The sequence below is a fragment of the Hippopotamus amphibius genome, chromosome 12 (assembly GCF_030028045.1).
Source record: "Hippopotamus amphibius kiboko isolate mHipAmp2 chromosome 12, mHipAmp2.hap2, whole genome shotgun sequence".
In the NCBI taxonomy this organism is placed as follows: Eukaryota; Metazoa; Chordata; class Mammalia; order Artiodactyla; family Hippopotamidae; genus Hippopotamus; species Hippopotamus amphibius.
Window position 1 is genome coordinate 41,441,555 of NC_080197.1, and position 17,891 is coordinate 41,459,445.

The 17,891-nt window shown below is 37.4% G+C and overlaps 1 protein-coding gene across 1 annotated transcript in view; it reads left to right on the top strand.

Moving 5' to 3' along the window:
- SEL1L2 (SEL1L2 adaptor subunit of ERAD E3 ubiquitin ligase) overlaps positions 1–17,891 on the top strand; it is a 112,300-nt gene that overhangs the window by 26,664 nt on the left and 67,745 nt on the right. Inside the window, exon 3 of the mRNA XM_057704090.1 lies at positions 3,734–3,902. The gene's annotated coding sequence lies outside the window, so the exon portion shown is untranslated. The remainder of the gene's footprint in view (positions 1–3,733; positions 3,903–17,891) is intronic.

Below are 17,891 nucleotides of genomic sequence, written 5' to 3' on the forward strand. Positions count from 1 at the left end.
GAAGACATCATAGTTCACTAATATACAGAGCAAATTAAATAGCCAGAATACCTAGGTCCTAATAGTTTAGAATCTGAAACAGAAAAATAGAACCATTAATTTACACAAAACATAGTCAATATAATAATAGTAATAATAGCTAATAGTTATTATTTCTTATTATTATTATGTATAAGGCTCTTTACATGTATTAACTTATTTGATCCTCACGACCATCCAATGAGGTAGGGCAAATTGTTACCCCCATTTTACACTTACACTTAATAGTTTACATTAACTGAACTGAGTCACAGAGAAGTTAGTTAACTTGCCCACAGCTAGTCACAGCTAATTAGTGGTGAACAGAAAATACTAGGAAGGGGATGGAAGTAAAATTTTAAAAATCTATAATACATTTATTTTGGGGTGTGAGCAATCAGGATGGATGATTATAAACAAGTTATCTGTTTATATGTTAACAAGTAATCAAAGTTTCTTGTGTTTAAAGAGTAAAATTGCATGTTGTTTTAAGAATAAAACAAGTTAATTATCACCCAAACAAAACAGTGTAAACCCTTAAGTCAAATCTTTAGCCTTAGCAGGCTACCTTACTCTTTTAAACAAGAAGCTATTAAATGTGTATCCTGTATCCCAGGATTGCTTTTGCTTGTATGTTTGGTTTTGGTTTCAGGCAAAGAACCATAGGACTGGGTCCTTCTTTGGAAATGTCTCTAGGTATAAGAAGCATGAGCTGGCCACAAACAAATTAGGGTTAAATGTACAGTGAGATAAATTCAACCTTCTTTCCTCCAAGCCCAGGGATCATTTAGTTTCTCTTGAGAGAGGATTCTCTCACCCTTCCTGTGCCTTGAGAAAATAAGGAATCTACCCCAAATAAAGAAATCCACACATTCTTTAGGATTCCCTCTATGCAAGACACTCTACTTGAAATGAAAACTACACTAAAAAGCTCACAACACATCTATAGTTAATTGAGTAGATAAAACATGAGATATATGATGTAGAATGAGCTCAGCTTTAGAGACTATAGAACAATGAGCTAATGAAGAAGGGAAGACACCACAAGGTCTGAGGAAAGGGAGTTGACTGTGGGTCAGAGTGAAATGGAATTTGAATTGGATAATAGGAAAGAGGGAGCAATGAAAACTGTGCAAGCGAGGGGGCTTAAGGAGGTAGGAAAGAACCTGTTTATTTGGGGAACAGGGAGTAGAAGAGTTCGGCTGTTGCAGATGTCTGTGCAGGTGTGGGGAGTAGTAAGAAATGAGATTACTATGACATTTGTAGGTCAGACTTTGAACAATCTTAGATTGAGGACTGAGGGCTTGTGGGTTGGGCAGTGATGTGTTCAAATGGATGCTGAAGAAAACCTCATCCGGCGTGAATCTTCAGGATACAGGGGAGTGAAGAGGCAGGAGGGCTAGGTAAGAGATGATCAAAACACCGTGTCACTCTGATTAAGAGCTACAGCCAGTCTATAATGGCCCTGGGAGTTGAAAAACATACTTCCAAAGCGCATACTTTAAACCTGGAGTTTAAAAACATACTTTCAAAAACATACTTCCATTGGGTTTGCTGTTTAAAAACTAAAAATACACATGATTCATCTTTCAACAGAAAATCCTACCAGAGATACCTCTGAAATACATCCAGAAACCAACCACTATCACCACTTTCCCCTACCATCTTCTGATTCGACTGCTGCCATCAACACTCACCCGATTTACTTCAATAATCTTTTTTCCTTACTCTTTCTCCAACATATAATATTTTCCACACAACAGCCAAGGTGGTCCTTTTGAAAATTAAGTCAGTTTCGCTCTTTTGCTCAGAACTCGGAGGTTGTCTGCTTCACACAGAACATGACTCACAATCCTGATGCTGGCCTCGGAGCTGCTGTTCTGCCCCCTCATTCACCACCCCACCCCGTACTGCTCCAGCTAGGCCATCTTACCGCACTCTTGCGTGCTCCTGCATCGGGGTCTTTGCACCTGCTATTCCCTCTGCCAGGACTCTCTTTGTACGACTAACTCTCTCCTTCCCCACATGTGGATCTACTCAAACGCTGTCAGAGAACTTGTCCCTTACCGTCCATATCAAATAACGCCAATAGTGATCAATTCCATCCCCTTACTCTTGTTTTTCTAAACCTCCTTTCATCGGTTGACTCATCTTCCCCACAAGAACATCAGCTTCATGAGGACAGAGAATATTTTTGTTCATGGCTATCTCCCCAGCTCTTAGAACAGGGCCTGATATAGACACTCAATAAATACTTGTTATTGAATTATATAATCTTCAGATGCTTTTAAGAGTTAGAGGAAGGCGCTCTGTCTGCTGAGGCTCTCTGATACTTGCTCCAGCTGGCTGTTGTTCTGCCTACTCCCACTGGGTGAGAAAGGAATCAAAATCAGGAAACAGCCTCTGTTGAAGGAGGAGATAGAAACACCAGGCAATCACAGGCCTTAGCCAAGCTTTACTGCCTCCTCAACTTAACTGTTGGCTATTTTTGAATTGAAAAATTACATTTCTTTTAATAGCAAAAACATATGATAATCCCATTGTACCAAAGAATGCTGGAGGCCCATCAAATCCATGTTCTCTTCTTCTTGATACCCGGATAGATTATATTTCCCAGCTCCCCTTGCAGTTGGGTGGGGCCATGTGACAGCTTCAGCCAATGGAAAGTGACTGAAAGCACTGTATTCTACTTCTAGGTCTGGCCTATAAAAGAGAATTGAACAAAGCAAACCAAATAAAACAAAGCAAAACAAAAACAGAAACAAAAAAACCCCCCAAAAACCAAACAAACAAAAAACCCCATTCTGCACAAGATCTTGTTGTACTTTTTCCCTTTCTGTCTGCTAGGTATCAGTACTCTGGGAAACCTTGGAATTCACATGTTGAAGCTAGCACAGCCTCTATCTGCCCAGGTCCCTGAATGAGAAAGCACAGAGCAGAGCTGCCGCTGCCTTGAGATTCTGAGCCGTTATACACCATGGGTCCGTTTGTTAACAAACGATCTTTGTCACATACCTATACTTTTAAAAAATTCATTGCTTACATGAAATTCACATTTAACTGGGTCTCCTGTATTTTTATTTGCTGAATCTGGCAACCCTACAATAAGAAGAATCACATTTAAAATCCCCATGTATCCATACAGAAACTTGTACATGAGTGTTTATAGCAGCACTATTCATAAGAGCCCAAAGGTAAAAACAGGGGACAAATGGATAAACAAAATGTAGTATATCCATACAAAGAATAACATTTGGCATGTAAGTGAATGCAGAGCTGATACATGCTACGACATGGATCAAACTTGAAAACCTCATGCTAAGCGGAAGAAGTCAGTCACGAAAAATCATGCACCATGTGATTTCATTCATATGAAAATCCGGAACAGGGAGATGTGTAGAGACACAAAACATAGATCAGTGGTTGCACGGGGCTGGAAATAGAGAGAATGGGAAAACAGGGAGGGCGATAGCTAAGGGACTCATGGTTTCTTCTTAAAGTGATAAAAATGTTCTAAAGTTGACTGTGGTAATGATTGCACGTATCTGCGGCTATTCTAAAAACCGTTGAGTTGTACACTTTAAATGTACAATTATACATTTATAATTATAAGTATATGAATTATATCTCAGTAAAGCTGTTTTTGAAAGAATCACTTGTTTCATTTTAAAAAGCTACACATGAAAAAAATGAGCAAAAATCTTTTTCTTTGTAGGTATCAGTGAATGAAATCAAACAACATTTATCAAATATATTGGAACGAAAAAAATCAACCAATGTAATCAATAAAAAAGAAAATATCTTAGGAAAAAAGAAGAATCAACATCAATTAAGAGTAAGAGGAATTCAAAATAAAGCTCTCTGGAAAAGAAATAAAAGTCACTGTAAGTAGACTTCCCTCTCACATGTAAATTAAAAATGACTTCATGTACTCTAAAATCAAATTTTATAGCTACTTTCCCAAAAGTCTTAGGGTATTTTCATAAAGATTTATACACACAAAAACCTTAAATTTTGTCAGCTTCTATTCCCTGACTTGATTTAGAATTTGTACTGATGATAATAAGCAAGGTTGATAATTAGGACTCATGGACTAAAAAAAAATCCATAATTGTGTGAATAAAACATTTATCAAATATTCTGCTATTAGAAACCCTCATACTTTAAAGGAAACTGAGGTTAATGTAGTGTCCTTCTTTTCTGGTCTAGCAATCTAAAACTCTAGCAAAAACATACCTGTTTAGTTGGTAGATTTCTCTGGATTCAAGAAGAGTCTAGAAAATATAAACAATGTCTCCATAGATTCTGTGTGCAGGAGTTAACTTGTGCTCAATTATAAAACTTAAGACCCATTTTCAACATTTAAGTCTGATACATGAAAACTCTCTCTTTTCTAACAGATATGTATGAGTTTCTATCACTTAACATTTTATTTAAGGGAGGGAATCTTCTTTGGCTGAGAAAAACTAAGAATATCAGTTTTTAATGGCATTATAAAAATGATATGTACATATCTTAAAGTTATTTTAAATCTAAATCATATAGATTAAAACATACATTTGACCATTTTGTGACATAGAAACATGGGCTGCCTTTTATTTAGCATTGATTTACTGATTGGCATTTCTAGTACAGACCACACTCAAACTATATCATCTATGATTTCCCATCTCAGGTTTTTTTTTTGTTTTTTATTTTTTTATAAATTTATTTATTTATTTATTTGCTGCTTTGGGTCTTCGTCACTGGGCGTGGGCTTTCTCTAGTTGTGGAGAGCGGGGGCTACTCTTTGTTGTGGTGCGCAGGTTCTAGGCCCTTGGGTTTCAGTAGTTGTGGCACATGGGCTCAATAGTTGTGGCTCGAGGGCTCTAGAGCACAGGCTCAGTAGTTGCGGCACTTGGGCTTAGTAGCTCTGAGGCATGTGGGATCTTCCAGGACCAGGGATCAAACCCCTGTCCCCTGCATTAGCAGGTGGATTCCTAACCACTGTGCCACCAGGGAAGCCCCCATCTCAGGTTTTTAATGAAACAAGGAGCTAAAAACATTTATGGAACAACTATGGGCAAAATCCTTCCAGATATTTGCAGACTTTTCCCCCAGTCATTTGTAAATGCTTTACCTACAATTAATTTGATAACTTTTAGTGGCGCTCCTTATCACATTTTTTCATAGTATTTCAATCACTTTATATAGAAATAGCATTTTCTTTTTGCACTTATTTTACTAAGTTTACATATTGTTTAAATTCTGTAATTACAATAACAGTACAATTGATACAAATAGATTTGGGAACAAGAACTCCTGACATGGACGTCAGTCAGTAAGTTGAACAGAAGACATGAAAATCATTCATTAGTTTGGCAAATAAGGTAGGTAGAGGTTGTTTAAGAGAGCTTCTGCTGTTTAAAGGAGTAACTATTGTCACCCTTCAAATGAGATCTCTTTCCCTTACATGGAATTGGTTATATTATGCCTAACAATAATAAATAATAAGCTAACTCTAATTGAGCATCCCCCATATAGTTTTAATGTTAACTTAAGATAGGTTATATAATTTCTACTTTATAAGATGTGAAACTTGCAGCACAGAGAAATAAAGTAATTTGCTTAGCAATATAAAACCACTATTTAATAGGGAAACTAGCATTTGAACTTAGATGATCTGATGCCAAAGCCCTGTAGCTCTTAGCCATTGAACCATATGCAGCTCACAAGGGTCAGCTGACAATATTAAGAAATTTTAATTCCATGCTTCAAAATAGTTTAGTTCAAATATTGGGATATGGTAAAGATGCTCAATTTCCTGAGCACCAAATTCACTTCAAGATTTTAAGGGAAATAAATAATAGTAAGTAATTGAAAACATTTTCATTTTAGAACTAACAGTATAATATATGCAGTTGATTTCAAAATTCACATTTTGAATTATCAAACCTAAGACTCTAAAGAAATGTCTTCCTGTTCTCCACATCTCTAGGGAGTGTACACGCATTCATCAATGCCTATGTAAATGTTTCAAGGACGTTTGAGAATCCCTGTCTTACAATAGTCATAACATACACTCATGAAGATTTAAATAAATTAGAAAATGTTTCCTTCTGGCAGAAGTAAACATAGAAAAGTGATCACTACTGGGAATTCCCTGGTGGCACAGTGGTTAAGAATCCACCTGCCAGTGCAGGGAACACAGTTTGAAGCCCTGATCTGGGAAGATCCCATGTGCCGCGGAGCAACAAAGCCTGTGCGCCACAACTACTGAGCCTGTGTGCCACAATTACTGAACCTGTGTGCTGCAACTCCTGAAGCTCAAGCACCTAGAGCCCAAGCTCCACAACAAGATAAGGCACCACAATGAGAAGCCCGAGCACCACAATGAAGAGTAGCCCCCATTGCCAAAACTAGAGAAAGCCTGCGTGCAGCAATAAAGACCCAACACAGCCAATAAATAAATAAATAAATAAATAAATCTTAAACAAAGTAAAGCCAAATATAATTTTTAAAAAAGAAAAAAAAAGTGATCACTATTAACAAGAGTAATAGATAGAAATTGAGAAGCAAGGGATTCCAGAGGAGACAGAGGTGAGTTTTGGAAATGGAAGGACTCAGTTATCCTAGTCTGTACTTCATCTTTATGAGAGTCTGGACTCAACAAAGATTTTTAAATTTTTTTAATCTTAATATTTTAAGAGTATTTTTCCCACGTTTACTCCAGAAGACTGGTTCACTGCTCATTTGAAGAGTTGGCTCTATGTAGGACATAAAAACACTGACATGCGTGTAACTCGAAGTATCAGGTAGGATTTTGACAGGAAATCAGTAACACATTTACATTGAGTCATTTAGGTAAAGTTTAATCAAGGCCCTATTTCTAAAAGTGCATACAAGGCATAGAGAAACCACAAAGCACCCCCCAGGATAGTAACAGCAATGGCATTACCACCCCTAGGTCTGCAGGGTCTCAGGGCAGTAGTAGCTACTGGGATACTGAGAAAGAAAGCAAGAGGTTTGTGGAGAGGGCTCTCTATGACCTTAGGTCAAGGGACAAAGCCAGCCTGCAGCAACCCAGACTTGGAGATCTGGGGAAGAAATACTCCTACCTCACTCTCTTCCTGCCCTTCATGCTTCTAGCTGGTGCCTCTCAGCCAAATCTAACCGGAAGCTGGAGGGTAAGGGAGTCCTTTGAAGAAGCCCATAGGGGCATAGAGCAGGATGGAACAGCTCTAGAAAGGCAGTCAGAAGACAATTAACATGCCAGATTTTCCAGACAAAGGACAGTAAATGGCATGAACTAAAAGGATGAGGACGTTTCATGGCATGCATTAGAAGCATAGCTATTAAAAGTAAAATTAGAGAATCTTAGAATTAGGGAATATTGGAGGTCATCTAGTGTAGTATCTTTCATCAGATATTCCTGGCAGATGATACCAGCTCCTACTTAAATACCTGTGACTAAGCTCACTGTATCATACACGGCAGCCTCTGACGTTAATATATCTCTCTCGTATAAAGTTAACTTACATTAAACCAGGATCCCTTCCCCACAGTGCTCTTAGGCAGCTGGAGCTGGACAGGGTAATCCTGCTGTGGATATGGACCCCGGCAAAACGGAGCCATTAGGCTCCCTCACTGGATACTGTAGCTTGTGCATATTGTTTCTAAGATCCTGGGAGTTGTTTCTGGCCCTCACTCACAGTGATGACACGTGACACACATAGAGCAAACTGACCTCTTTCCTCACCTAAAAGTACTAAACCAGTGTATCAATCAGGGTTCAACCAGAAACAAAGAACCAGTAGGAGGTATATACTAAAGGATTTATTTTAAGGTATCGGCTTACGTGATTGAGGGAGCTGGCTGGGCAAGTCCAAAACCCACAGGGTAGTTTATTAACAAGGCAGACTGGAACTCTCGGGCAGGAGCTGAAGCTGCTGTTCACAGGTGGACTTTTTTTCTTCTTCAGGGAAACTTCAGTTCCATTCTTAACGCCTTTCAACTGCTTGAATCAGGCCAACCCAGGTTATCTAGGATAATCTCCCTTACTTAAAGGTGCCTGCTAAATACCCTCACAGCAACAACTAGATGCAAGTTGGATTTGATAACTGGAGACTGTAGCCTCGCTAAGTTGACCATCACAGCCAAGTATCTCCTAAAACTTTTATGTTCTTCTAAATTTTTGAATCTAAGTGAAAGATTTTATGTTTATGTTGATTGTTTTCATTGTGTTTATTTGGGACTATTTCAACCTATTGATTACATCAATCAAACTCTCTTAGTTTTCTGTCATTCAAATTTTTGACAAGCATGCCCTCCAATCTTTTACCCAAATTCTTATTATAGAAGTTAACAGAACAGGACCAAGTTTAGAGCCCAGAGCCCACAATAATTCACCATAAATCTCTAGTATTATATTTACCCACTGATAACAGATATAAATCTACACGTGATGAGGTTGAAAAAGTAAAATTTTAGTTATCAGAATGCTTTGTACAGAGTGCACTCCCCTTGTCTGAGAAGATGCCTTAATAAGCATTGGTAGATAGAAGATAGGCAAACACCCCTTCCTGATTCTCCACCTCCAATCCCACACCTGGTGTAAGCAACAGTACCTATGGAATCAGGAGTTAAGAAAGTAGAGGAAGCCAAGGAGAAGTAACCTTCCTTAGAAGGAAGGTTTACAAGCTGTGAAATGAACCACAAATATGGTTTATATACATGGTTACAGAGCTGGCTAAAAACTTTGCTAAATTCCATTCTCCAGCATTTTGTGCACAGGATATCATAAAATATGGGATATATGTGTTTCCTATAAATGCTACTCCCCAGACTTGTTAGTCCCTCAGAAAAGAAAAATGAGATTTAACCTAACATTCTCAAAAGCCTTCCTAATTCTTAGTGATAAAACATCTCTTTAACTCAAGGCTCACAAACTGTGTATAAAAATCTGTTCAAAAAATTAAAGGGAAATTAAGGGATTGATATCAAGCTGGTTCTAGAATATGAGTATATTTTTCTACACCTTGAAAACAGAGGAACTGTTTACCAATTTTCAGTTCTTTACCACTTTTCCCTTTAGCTAGAGGTTGTCAGATATAACCAGTAGCATTTGCTTTCCCTTTAATTCAAGGCAAGATCTGTGCCTGGTATTGCATCTGTCACATACTTCATATGAATAAATACTTGCTGAATTAAATTGAGTTAAATTCTTCCTATATAGAGATAGGATGTAAACTCAGATTTTCTGCCTCCAACTTCAGCATTATCTACAATATAGTACAATATAGTTGCTACATACAAATAATAAAGCCTTACATTTTTAGAGTATGTTTGAATAGTGTTTTACAGTTGAACACAATGCTTTCACATCCCATTACATTTTTTAATGGCATGCTTATTTTCTCTCAGGGTATCTTATCACTAGAGCTCCAACAACTAATTCTTCTTTTGGAGTCAGAATTGAGTCTAATAGAGTAATTGTCTTTATTAAATTGTTAGCAAGACAAATCAATAATTAATCATGCAGTGGCAACAGTGGAACCTATTCCTGCAGGCAACTGAAACACTAGCTTCTTTGTCCTTCCTGACCAGATCCTTCCTGGCAGTTCTTGGAATCAATCATCATTAATTTTGGTGATTAGACCGTACAGCTCCTGTGTTCTTGGTTGGAAGGGAGTGTCTTAGAATCTTGCTTTAAGCCAGTGTTGGCATTCTTTTTTCTCACTTCTAGGGTCTTTGATCAGCTAGGCTAAGTTTATCATTTATATTCTACTTTATTGACTCTGAAATGTATGTGGAGGACACTGGGAAGTGCTATTCAGATCCTCTCTTCAATGAGAGACTTGTTGCCCAGTTACTAGCAGTGTAGTTCACAGACAGCCTTCAGCAGTCAGTCCCTTTAGAGACTGTCTCAGGTGCAGACAACTGCATATGCCTTCTTCCTGGGAAGCCCACTTCCAATGACTAATCAATTCAGGAGCATAAAGGCCTGACCATGTCAGTCTACCTTGGGATGCGTTAGAAGAGCCACGTTAGCTCCAGAGCACCCTGTGGGGTCAGGAAAGGGTTTCACTGGGCTTGTACCAAGTCCGAGCTTGTACTGCTCACCACATGACAGGCCAATAAATCAAGAGACAAGTTGTTAGGGCAAGGAATAGTGACTTTACTTAGAAAAACAGCAGGTGGAGAAGATGGTGGACTAGTATCCCAAAGAACCATCTTACCTCAGTTAGAATTCAGGCTTCTTTTATATTAAAATGGGAGGAAGTATGACTCATTGTTGCAGACTTTTTGGTTCAGGAATCCTTTGTTCTTGCAGCTGTCCAAGTAGGTCTGGTCACAGTGTTCCTATAAACCTCCAACAAGACAATTAGTATTTTCTGTTCTGCAATGGTTTATCTCTATGTTAATGGAAAATATAGAGATATATACCTTTAAAGGTCAGAACCTTGAGCAAGGGCTATCATGTATATTTCAGGCTACAGGTAACATTCTTTTACAAAAGGAGCAGAGCCAGCAAGACTAAGCACAGGCAACAGAGCACAAGGGTTAGAGTTAAAGGAATAGATCCAATATGCAATCAGGTTTGTTATTCTCTGTTACAGGCTTGCATCACAGCTTCTCTCTCTGCCCAATCCAACCTCTTCCCCAGGTGTTCCCAAGGGCACTTCTTAATAAATACCCCAAACTCTTAAAGTCTGCTTATCAGGGAACCCAATCTGTGTACCATTTTTATTATTATTATTTTTTATTGGAATATAATTGCTTTACACTCTTGTACCAGTTTTTGAGGTACACCAAGGTCAATCATCTGTATTTATACACACATCCCCGTATTCCCTTCCTCCCTCGACTCCCCCCCACCCTCCCTGACCCAGTCCTCTAAGGCATCATCCATCATCGAGTTGAACTCTCTTTTTTATACAGTAACTTCCCACTGGCTATCTATTTTACAGCTGGTAGTATATATATGTATATGCTACTCTCTCACTTCTTCTCAGCTTCCCCTTCACCCCCCACCCCCTCAAACCTCGAGTTCTCCAGTCCATTCTCTGCATCTGCGCCCTTATTCTTGTCTTGTCACTGAGTTCGTCAGTATCATTTTTAGATTCTGTATATATGAGTTAGCATACAATATTTGTCTTTCTCTTTCTGACTTACTTCACTCTGTATGACAGACTCTAGGTCTATCCACCTCATTACATATAGCACCATCTCATTACTTTTGATAGCTGAGTAATATTCCATCGTATATATATGCCACATCTTCTTTATCCATTCATTTGTTGATGGGCATTTAGGTTGCTTCCATGTCCTGGCTATTGTAAATAGTGCTGCAATAAACATTATGGTACATGTTTCTTTTGGGATTATGGTTTTCTTTGGGTATATGCCCAGGAGTGGGATGACTGGATCATATGGTAGTTCTATTTGTAGTTTTTTAAGGAACCTCCAAACTGTTTTCCATAGTGGCCGTACCAACTTACATTCCCACCAACAGTGCAGGAGAGTTCCCCTTTCTCCACACCCTCTCCAACATTTGCTGTTTCTAGATTGTGTGATGATGGCCATTCTGATCGGTGTGAGGTGATACCTCATTGGGGCTTTGATTTGCATTTCTCTGATGATTAGTGATGTTGAACATCTTTTCATGTGTTTGTTGGCCATCTGTATGTCTTCTTTGGAGAAATATCTACTTAAGTCTTCCGCCAACTTGAGGATTGGGTTATTTGCTTTTTTGGTATTAAGCTGCATGAGCTGTTTGTATATTTTGGAGGTTAATCCTTTGTCCGTTGTTTCATTGGCAACTATTTATTCCCATTCTGAGGGTTGCCTTCTAGTCTTGTTTATGGTTTCTTTTGCTGTGCAAAAGCTTTGAAGTTTCATGAGGTCCCATTTGTTTATTCTTGATTTTATTTCCATGATTCTAGGAGGTGGGTCCAAAAGGATCTTGCTTTGATGGATGTCATAGAGTGTTCTGCCTATGTTTTCCTCTAGGAGTTTTACAATGTCTGGCCTTCCATTTAGGTCTTTAATCCATTTGGAGTTTATTTTTGTGTATGGTGTTAGGAAGTGTTCTAATTTCATTCTTTTACATGTAGCTGTCCAATGTTCCCAGCACCACTTATTGAAGAGGCTGTCTTTTGTCTATTGTATATTTGTGCCTCCTTTGTCAAAGATAAGGTGCCCATATGTGTTTGGGCTTACTTCTGAGTTCTCTATTCTATTCCATTGATCTTTCTTTCTATTTTTGTGCCAGTACCATACTGTCTTGATCACTATGGCCTTGTAGTATAGTTTGAAGTCAGGAAGCCTGATTCCACCAACTCCATTTTTCCTTCTCAAGCTTGCTTTGGCTATTCAGGGTCTTTTGCGTTTCATACAAATCGTAAGATTTCTTGCTCTAGTTCTGTGAAAAATGCCATTGGTAATTTGATTGGGATTGCATTGAATCTGTAAATTGCTTTGGGTAGTACAGTCATTTTCACGATGTTGATTCTTCCAATCCAGGAACATGGTATGTCCCTCCATCTGTTTGTGTCATCTTTGATTTCTTTCATCAGTGTCTTAAAGTTTTCTGCATACAGATCTTTTGCCTCCTTAGGCAGGTTTATTCCTAGGTATTTTATTCTTTTTGTTGCAATGGTAAATGGGAGAGTTTCCTTAATTTCTCTTTCTGCTCTTCTGGTGTTAGTGTATAGGAATGTAAGAGATTTCTGTGCATTAATTTTGTATCCTGCTACTTTACTAAATTCATCAATTAGTGCTAGCAGTTTTCTGGTAGCAATTTTAGGGTTTTCTATGTATAATATCATGTCATCTGCAAACAGTGACAATTTCACTTCTTCTTTTCCAATTTGTATTCCTTTTATTTCATTTTCTTCTCTGACTGCTGTGGCTAACACTTCCAAAACTATGTTGAATAATAATGGTGAGAGTGGACACCCTTGTCTTGTTCCTGTTCTTAGAGGGAATTCTTTCAGTTTTTCCCCATTGAGAACGATGTTGGCTTTTGGTTTCTCATATATGGCTTTTATTATGTTGAGGTAATTTCCTTCTCTGCCCATTTTCTGGAGAACTTTTATCATAAATGGATGTTGAATTTTGTCAAAAACTTTTTCTGCATCTATTGAAATTATCATATAGTTTTTATCCTTCAATTTGTTGATATGATGTATCACGTTGATTGATTTGCATATATTGAGGAATTCTTGCATCCCAGGGATGAACCCCACTTGATCACGGTGTATGATTTTTTTAATGTGCTGTTGGATTCTGTTAGCTAGTATTTTGTTGAGGATTTTTGCATCTATATTCATCTGTGATATTGGTCTGTAATTTTCTTTTTTTTGTGACGTCTTTGCCTGGTTTTGGTATCAGGGTGATAGTGGCCTTGTAGAATGAGTTTGGGAGTGTTCCTCCTTCTGCTATACTTTGGAAAAGTTTGAGAAGGATAGGTGTTAGCTCTTGTCTAAATGTTTGATAGAATTCACCGGTGAATCCATCTGGTTCTGGGCTTTTGTTTGTTGGGAGATTTTTAATCACTGCCTCAATTTCCGTATTTGTGATTGGTCTGTTCATGGTTTCTATTTCTTCCTGGTTCAGTCTTGGAAGATTGTATGTTTCTAAGAATGTATCCATTTCTTCCAGGTTATCCAATTGATTGGCATACAGTTGCTTGTAGTAGTCTCTCATGATCTTTTGTATTTCTGAGGTGTCCGTTGTGACTTCTCCTTTTTCATTTCTAATTCTGTTGATTTGCATCATCTCCCTTTTTTTCTTGTTGAGTGTGGCTAATGGTTTATCAATTTTGTTTATTTTCTCAAAGAACCAGCTTTTAGTTTTATTAATTTTTGGTATTGCTTCCTTCCTCTCTTTTTCATTTATTTCTGCTCTGATCTTTATGATTTCTTTCCTTCTGCTCACTTTGGGGTTTCTTTGTTCTTCTTTTTCTAATTGTTTTAGGTGTAAAGTTAGGTTGTTTATTCGATATTTTTCTTGTTTCCTAAGGTAAGACTGTATGGCTATAAACGTCCCTCTTAGAACTGCTTTTGCTGCATCCCATAGGTTTTTGGGTTGTTGTGTTTTCATTGTCATTTGTTTCTAGATATTTTTTGATTTCCTCTTTGATTTCTTTAATGATTTCTTGGTTGTTTAATAGTGAATTATTTAGCCTCCATGTGTTTGTATTTTTTGCAGTTTTTTTTCCTGTAATTGATATCTAGTCTCATGGCACTGGGGTCAGAGAAGATGCTTGATATGATTTCAATTTTCTTGAATTTACTGAGTTTTGATTTGTGACCCAAGATGTGATCTATCCTGGAAAATGTTCCGTGTGCACTTGAGAAGAAAGTGTAGTCTGTCATTTTTGGATGGAATGTCCTATAAATATCAATTAAGTCGAGATGGTCTAATGCGTCATTTAAAGCTTGAGTTTCCTTATTTACTTTCTGTTTGGATAATCTGTCCATTCATGTAAGTGGGGTGTTGAAGTCTCTCATTATTATTGTGTTCCTGTTGATGCCCTTTTATGGCTGTTAGCATTTGCCTTATGTATTGAGGTGCTCCTATGTTGGGGGCATAGATATTTACCATTGTGATATGTTCTTCTTGAATGGATCCTTTGATCATTATGCAGTGTCCTTCCTTGTCTCTTGTAATAGTCTTTACTTTCAAGTCTAATTTGTCTGATATGAGCATGGCTACTCCAGCTTTCTTTTGACTTCCATTTGCATGGAATATCTTTTTCCATCCCTTTCCTTTCAGTCTATATGTATCCCTTGGTCTGAAGTGGGTTTCTTGTAGGCAGCATATAGAAGGGTCTTGTTTTTGTATCCATTCAGCCAGTCTGTGTCTTTTGGTTGGAGCATTTAATCCATTTACATTTAAGGTGATTATTGACATGTGTGCTCCTATTACCATTTTCTTAATTGTTTTGGGTTTGTATTTGTAGGTGTTTTCCTTTTCTTGTGTTTCCTACTTAGAGAAGTTCCTTTAGCACTTGTTGTAAGGCTGGTTTGGTGGTGCTGAATTCTCTTAACTTTTGCTTGTCTGTAAAGCTTTTGATTTCTCCATCAAATCTGAATGAGATTCTTGCTGGGTAGAGTATTCTTGGCTGTAGGTTTTTCTCTTTCAGGACTTTCAGTATATCCTGCCATTCCCTTCTGGCGTGCAGAGTTTCTGTAGAAAGGTCAGCTGTTAACCTTATGGGTTTTCCCTTATATGTTATTTGTTGCTTTTCTCTTGCTACTTTTAATATCTTTTTTGTGTGTTTAATTTTCGTTAGTTTGATTAATATGTGCCTTGGTATATTTCTCCTTGGGTTTATTCTGTATGGGACTCTCTGTGCTTCTTGGACTCGATTAATTTTTTCCTTTCCCATGTTGGGTAAGTTTTCCACTATAACCTCTTCAAATATTTTCTCAGACCCTTTCTTGTTTTCTTCTTCTTCTGGGATGCCTATGATTCGAATGTTGGTATGCTTAAGGTTATCACTGAGGTCTCTGAGACTGTCTTCTATTCTTTTTATTCTTTTTTCTTTTTCCTGCTCTGTGGCAGTTACTTCCCCCATTCTATCTTCCAACTCACTTATTCGTTCTTCTGCCTCAGTTATTCTGCTGGTTATACCATCTAGAGTATTTTTAATTTCAGTTATTTTGTTATCCATTGCTGTTTGTTTGTTCTTTAGTTCTTCTGAGTTCTTCTGAACTGTTTCTTGTACTTTCTCTATTTTGTTATCACGATTTTGTATCATTTTTACTATCATTACTCTGAATTCTTTTTCAGGCATTTTTCCTATTTCCTCTTCATTTATTTGGTCTTGTGGGTTTTTTTCCTGCCCCTTTGCCTGTATGGTGTTTCTTTGTTTCCTCATGGTAGTCCAAACTTCTGGGGTTGCTTGTCCCAGTGATAGAGGGGTTTATAGAAGACTGTCCAAGCCCCAGCCTAATGGCCGAGTGTTGGGTCAAACAAATACTAAGTCTGAGCAGACTCTAATTGGTGAATTGCTGGAGGCTCAGTGTAGATGACTCTGACAGTTACAAACTCTGGGGAGACCCAGTCACAGGGGAATTCCTACACTTTTGTGAGTTTTATCTCTAGTTCAACTAGATTCTCACAGTAAATATAAAAAAAGCCCCCCTCATGCTTCCAGCACCAGGAGGGGAACGGGAACCATTTTCCTGTGTACCATTTAATACCTTTCCTATTACCTAAAGTTTTCCTTCAAGTCAACACATGTCTTTCTCTGAATGAATTGACTTTAAAAGAAAATCACTAAAGATCTCCTATTCTGGCAGTCTAAAATGGTGGTCTAATCCAATACGAAAACCCTACTGCTACAAATACCTAAAAATGACAACTAAATGATGCCAAAACGCTTTTTTTTTTTTTTTAATGCCGAGCTGGGCTCACAAGAAACTGAAATCCCCAGGTGCTAGAAATAACGAAAAATAAGCATGTGAGTTGATGTTTTGGCAAGCTGTGATCAGAGCTGATAGTGGGTAAGCCTTGGATTTTAAATCCCAGGCTGGGAAAATAAAAATGACAGAAGTAGTTTTGACAAGGGAATTGGGATGAAGAACTATGAATAAAGCTAAGAGTCTCCTAGAGCTATGCATATAGTGAAAGGGGAGATTAGGAAAAACAACAAGCCACCCACCATTATAGGCAAATATCAAGGAAGCTTTTCCTCCACTTAGGTTCTCACAGGGAAAAACATCTCCATGGAAAAAATCCATACCATTGCACCTCATATAGATTTGATTTGAATTTATGCCACTTGATTTTTTTTTGATGAACACTTTCAAGCCAATATGTTCACATATACCAATTTCCTTCCACCAATAAGATGATAAATCTGGAAACCTGACAGAAGCAACAGAAAGTCACTTTGGAGAAATATTTCCACAGTTCCTACATTAAAAGCCTTGTTGGGGATGGGTTTACAAGAAAAATTTTTTTAAATGCACCAAGTTAAAAAAAATCTACTTGGCAAGAGTCATTTTGCATGTACATGTGTCCACCCATACACACAGACACACACACACACACAGACACACACACAATATAAGGCATAGCACCACCAAGTCAATACAGTAAAACAACAATGTGAAAATAAATCTATGAAATAAATATACTTTTAAACAAGAAAAAGACAAGGCATCATGAAAAATGAGTGGACATCTGTGTCAAAAAAACAAATAGAACTAAGAAAAAACAAAAGTAGGTTCATTTAAATTGAGTAGGTGGGTAAACAAAAAATTTGATACTGTTGAAGAGCTCATTAATGAAATAAAGGAAGATCAAAAGAAATTGCCCTGAATGCAGCTCAGAAAGAAAATATGAAGTGAAAGACAGAGATTCTTAGATTAAAATAAAAATATCATACTCAGCTATATACTATTTTTAAGAGATGTACTTAAAACATGACACAAAAAAGATTAAAAGTAAAAGGATGGAAATGATATCAGGCAATACTAAGCAAAAGAAAGCTAATATTAATTTTAGACAAAATAGACTGCAAGGTAGAGGCATTTAATGGAGAGAAAGCATCATAACATAGTATTCAAAAGGACAATTCACCAGAATGATATGATGTCTCTTTTGCAAAATTCAGGAAAATCTATTAAACCGTGAGAATTAATAGAGTTTGGAAAAGTTGCTAGATTTAAAAATTAATATTGCAACAAATATAGTCAGCAAAGAATTAGTATTTGGTTATATAAAGAACACCTACAAATCAACAGGAAAACCAAATAGAAAACTGAGCAAAGGATACAAGTGGGCAATTCTTTTTTTTTTTTTTTTTTGGATTTTTTTTTTTTTGAGGTAACATTGGTTTATAACTTTTAAGTTTCACTGCAGAATTGGTTTTGGTA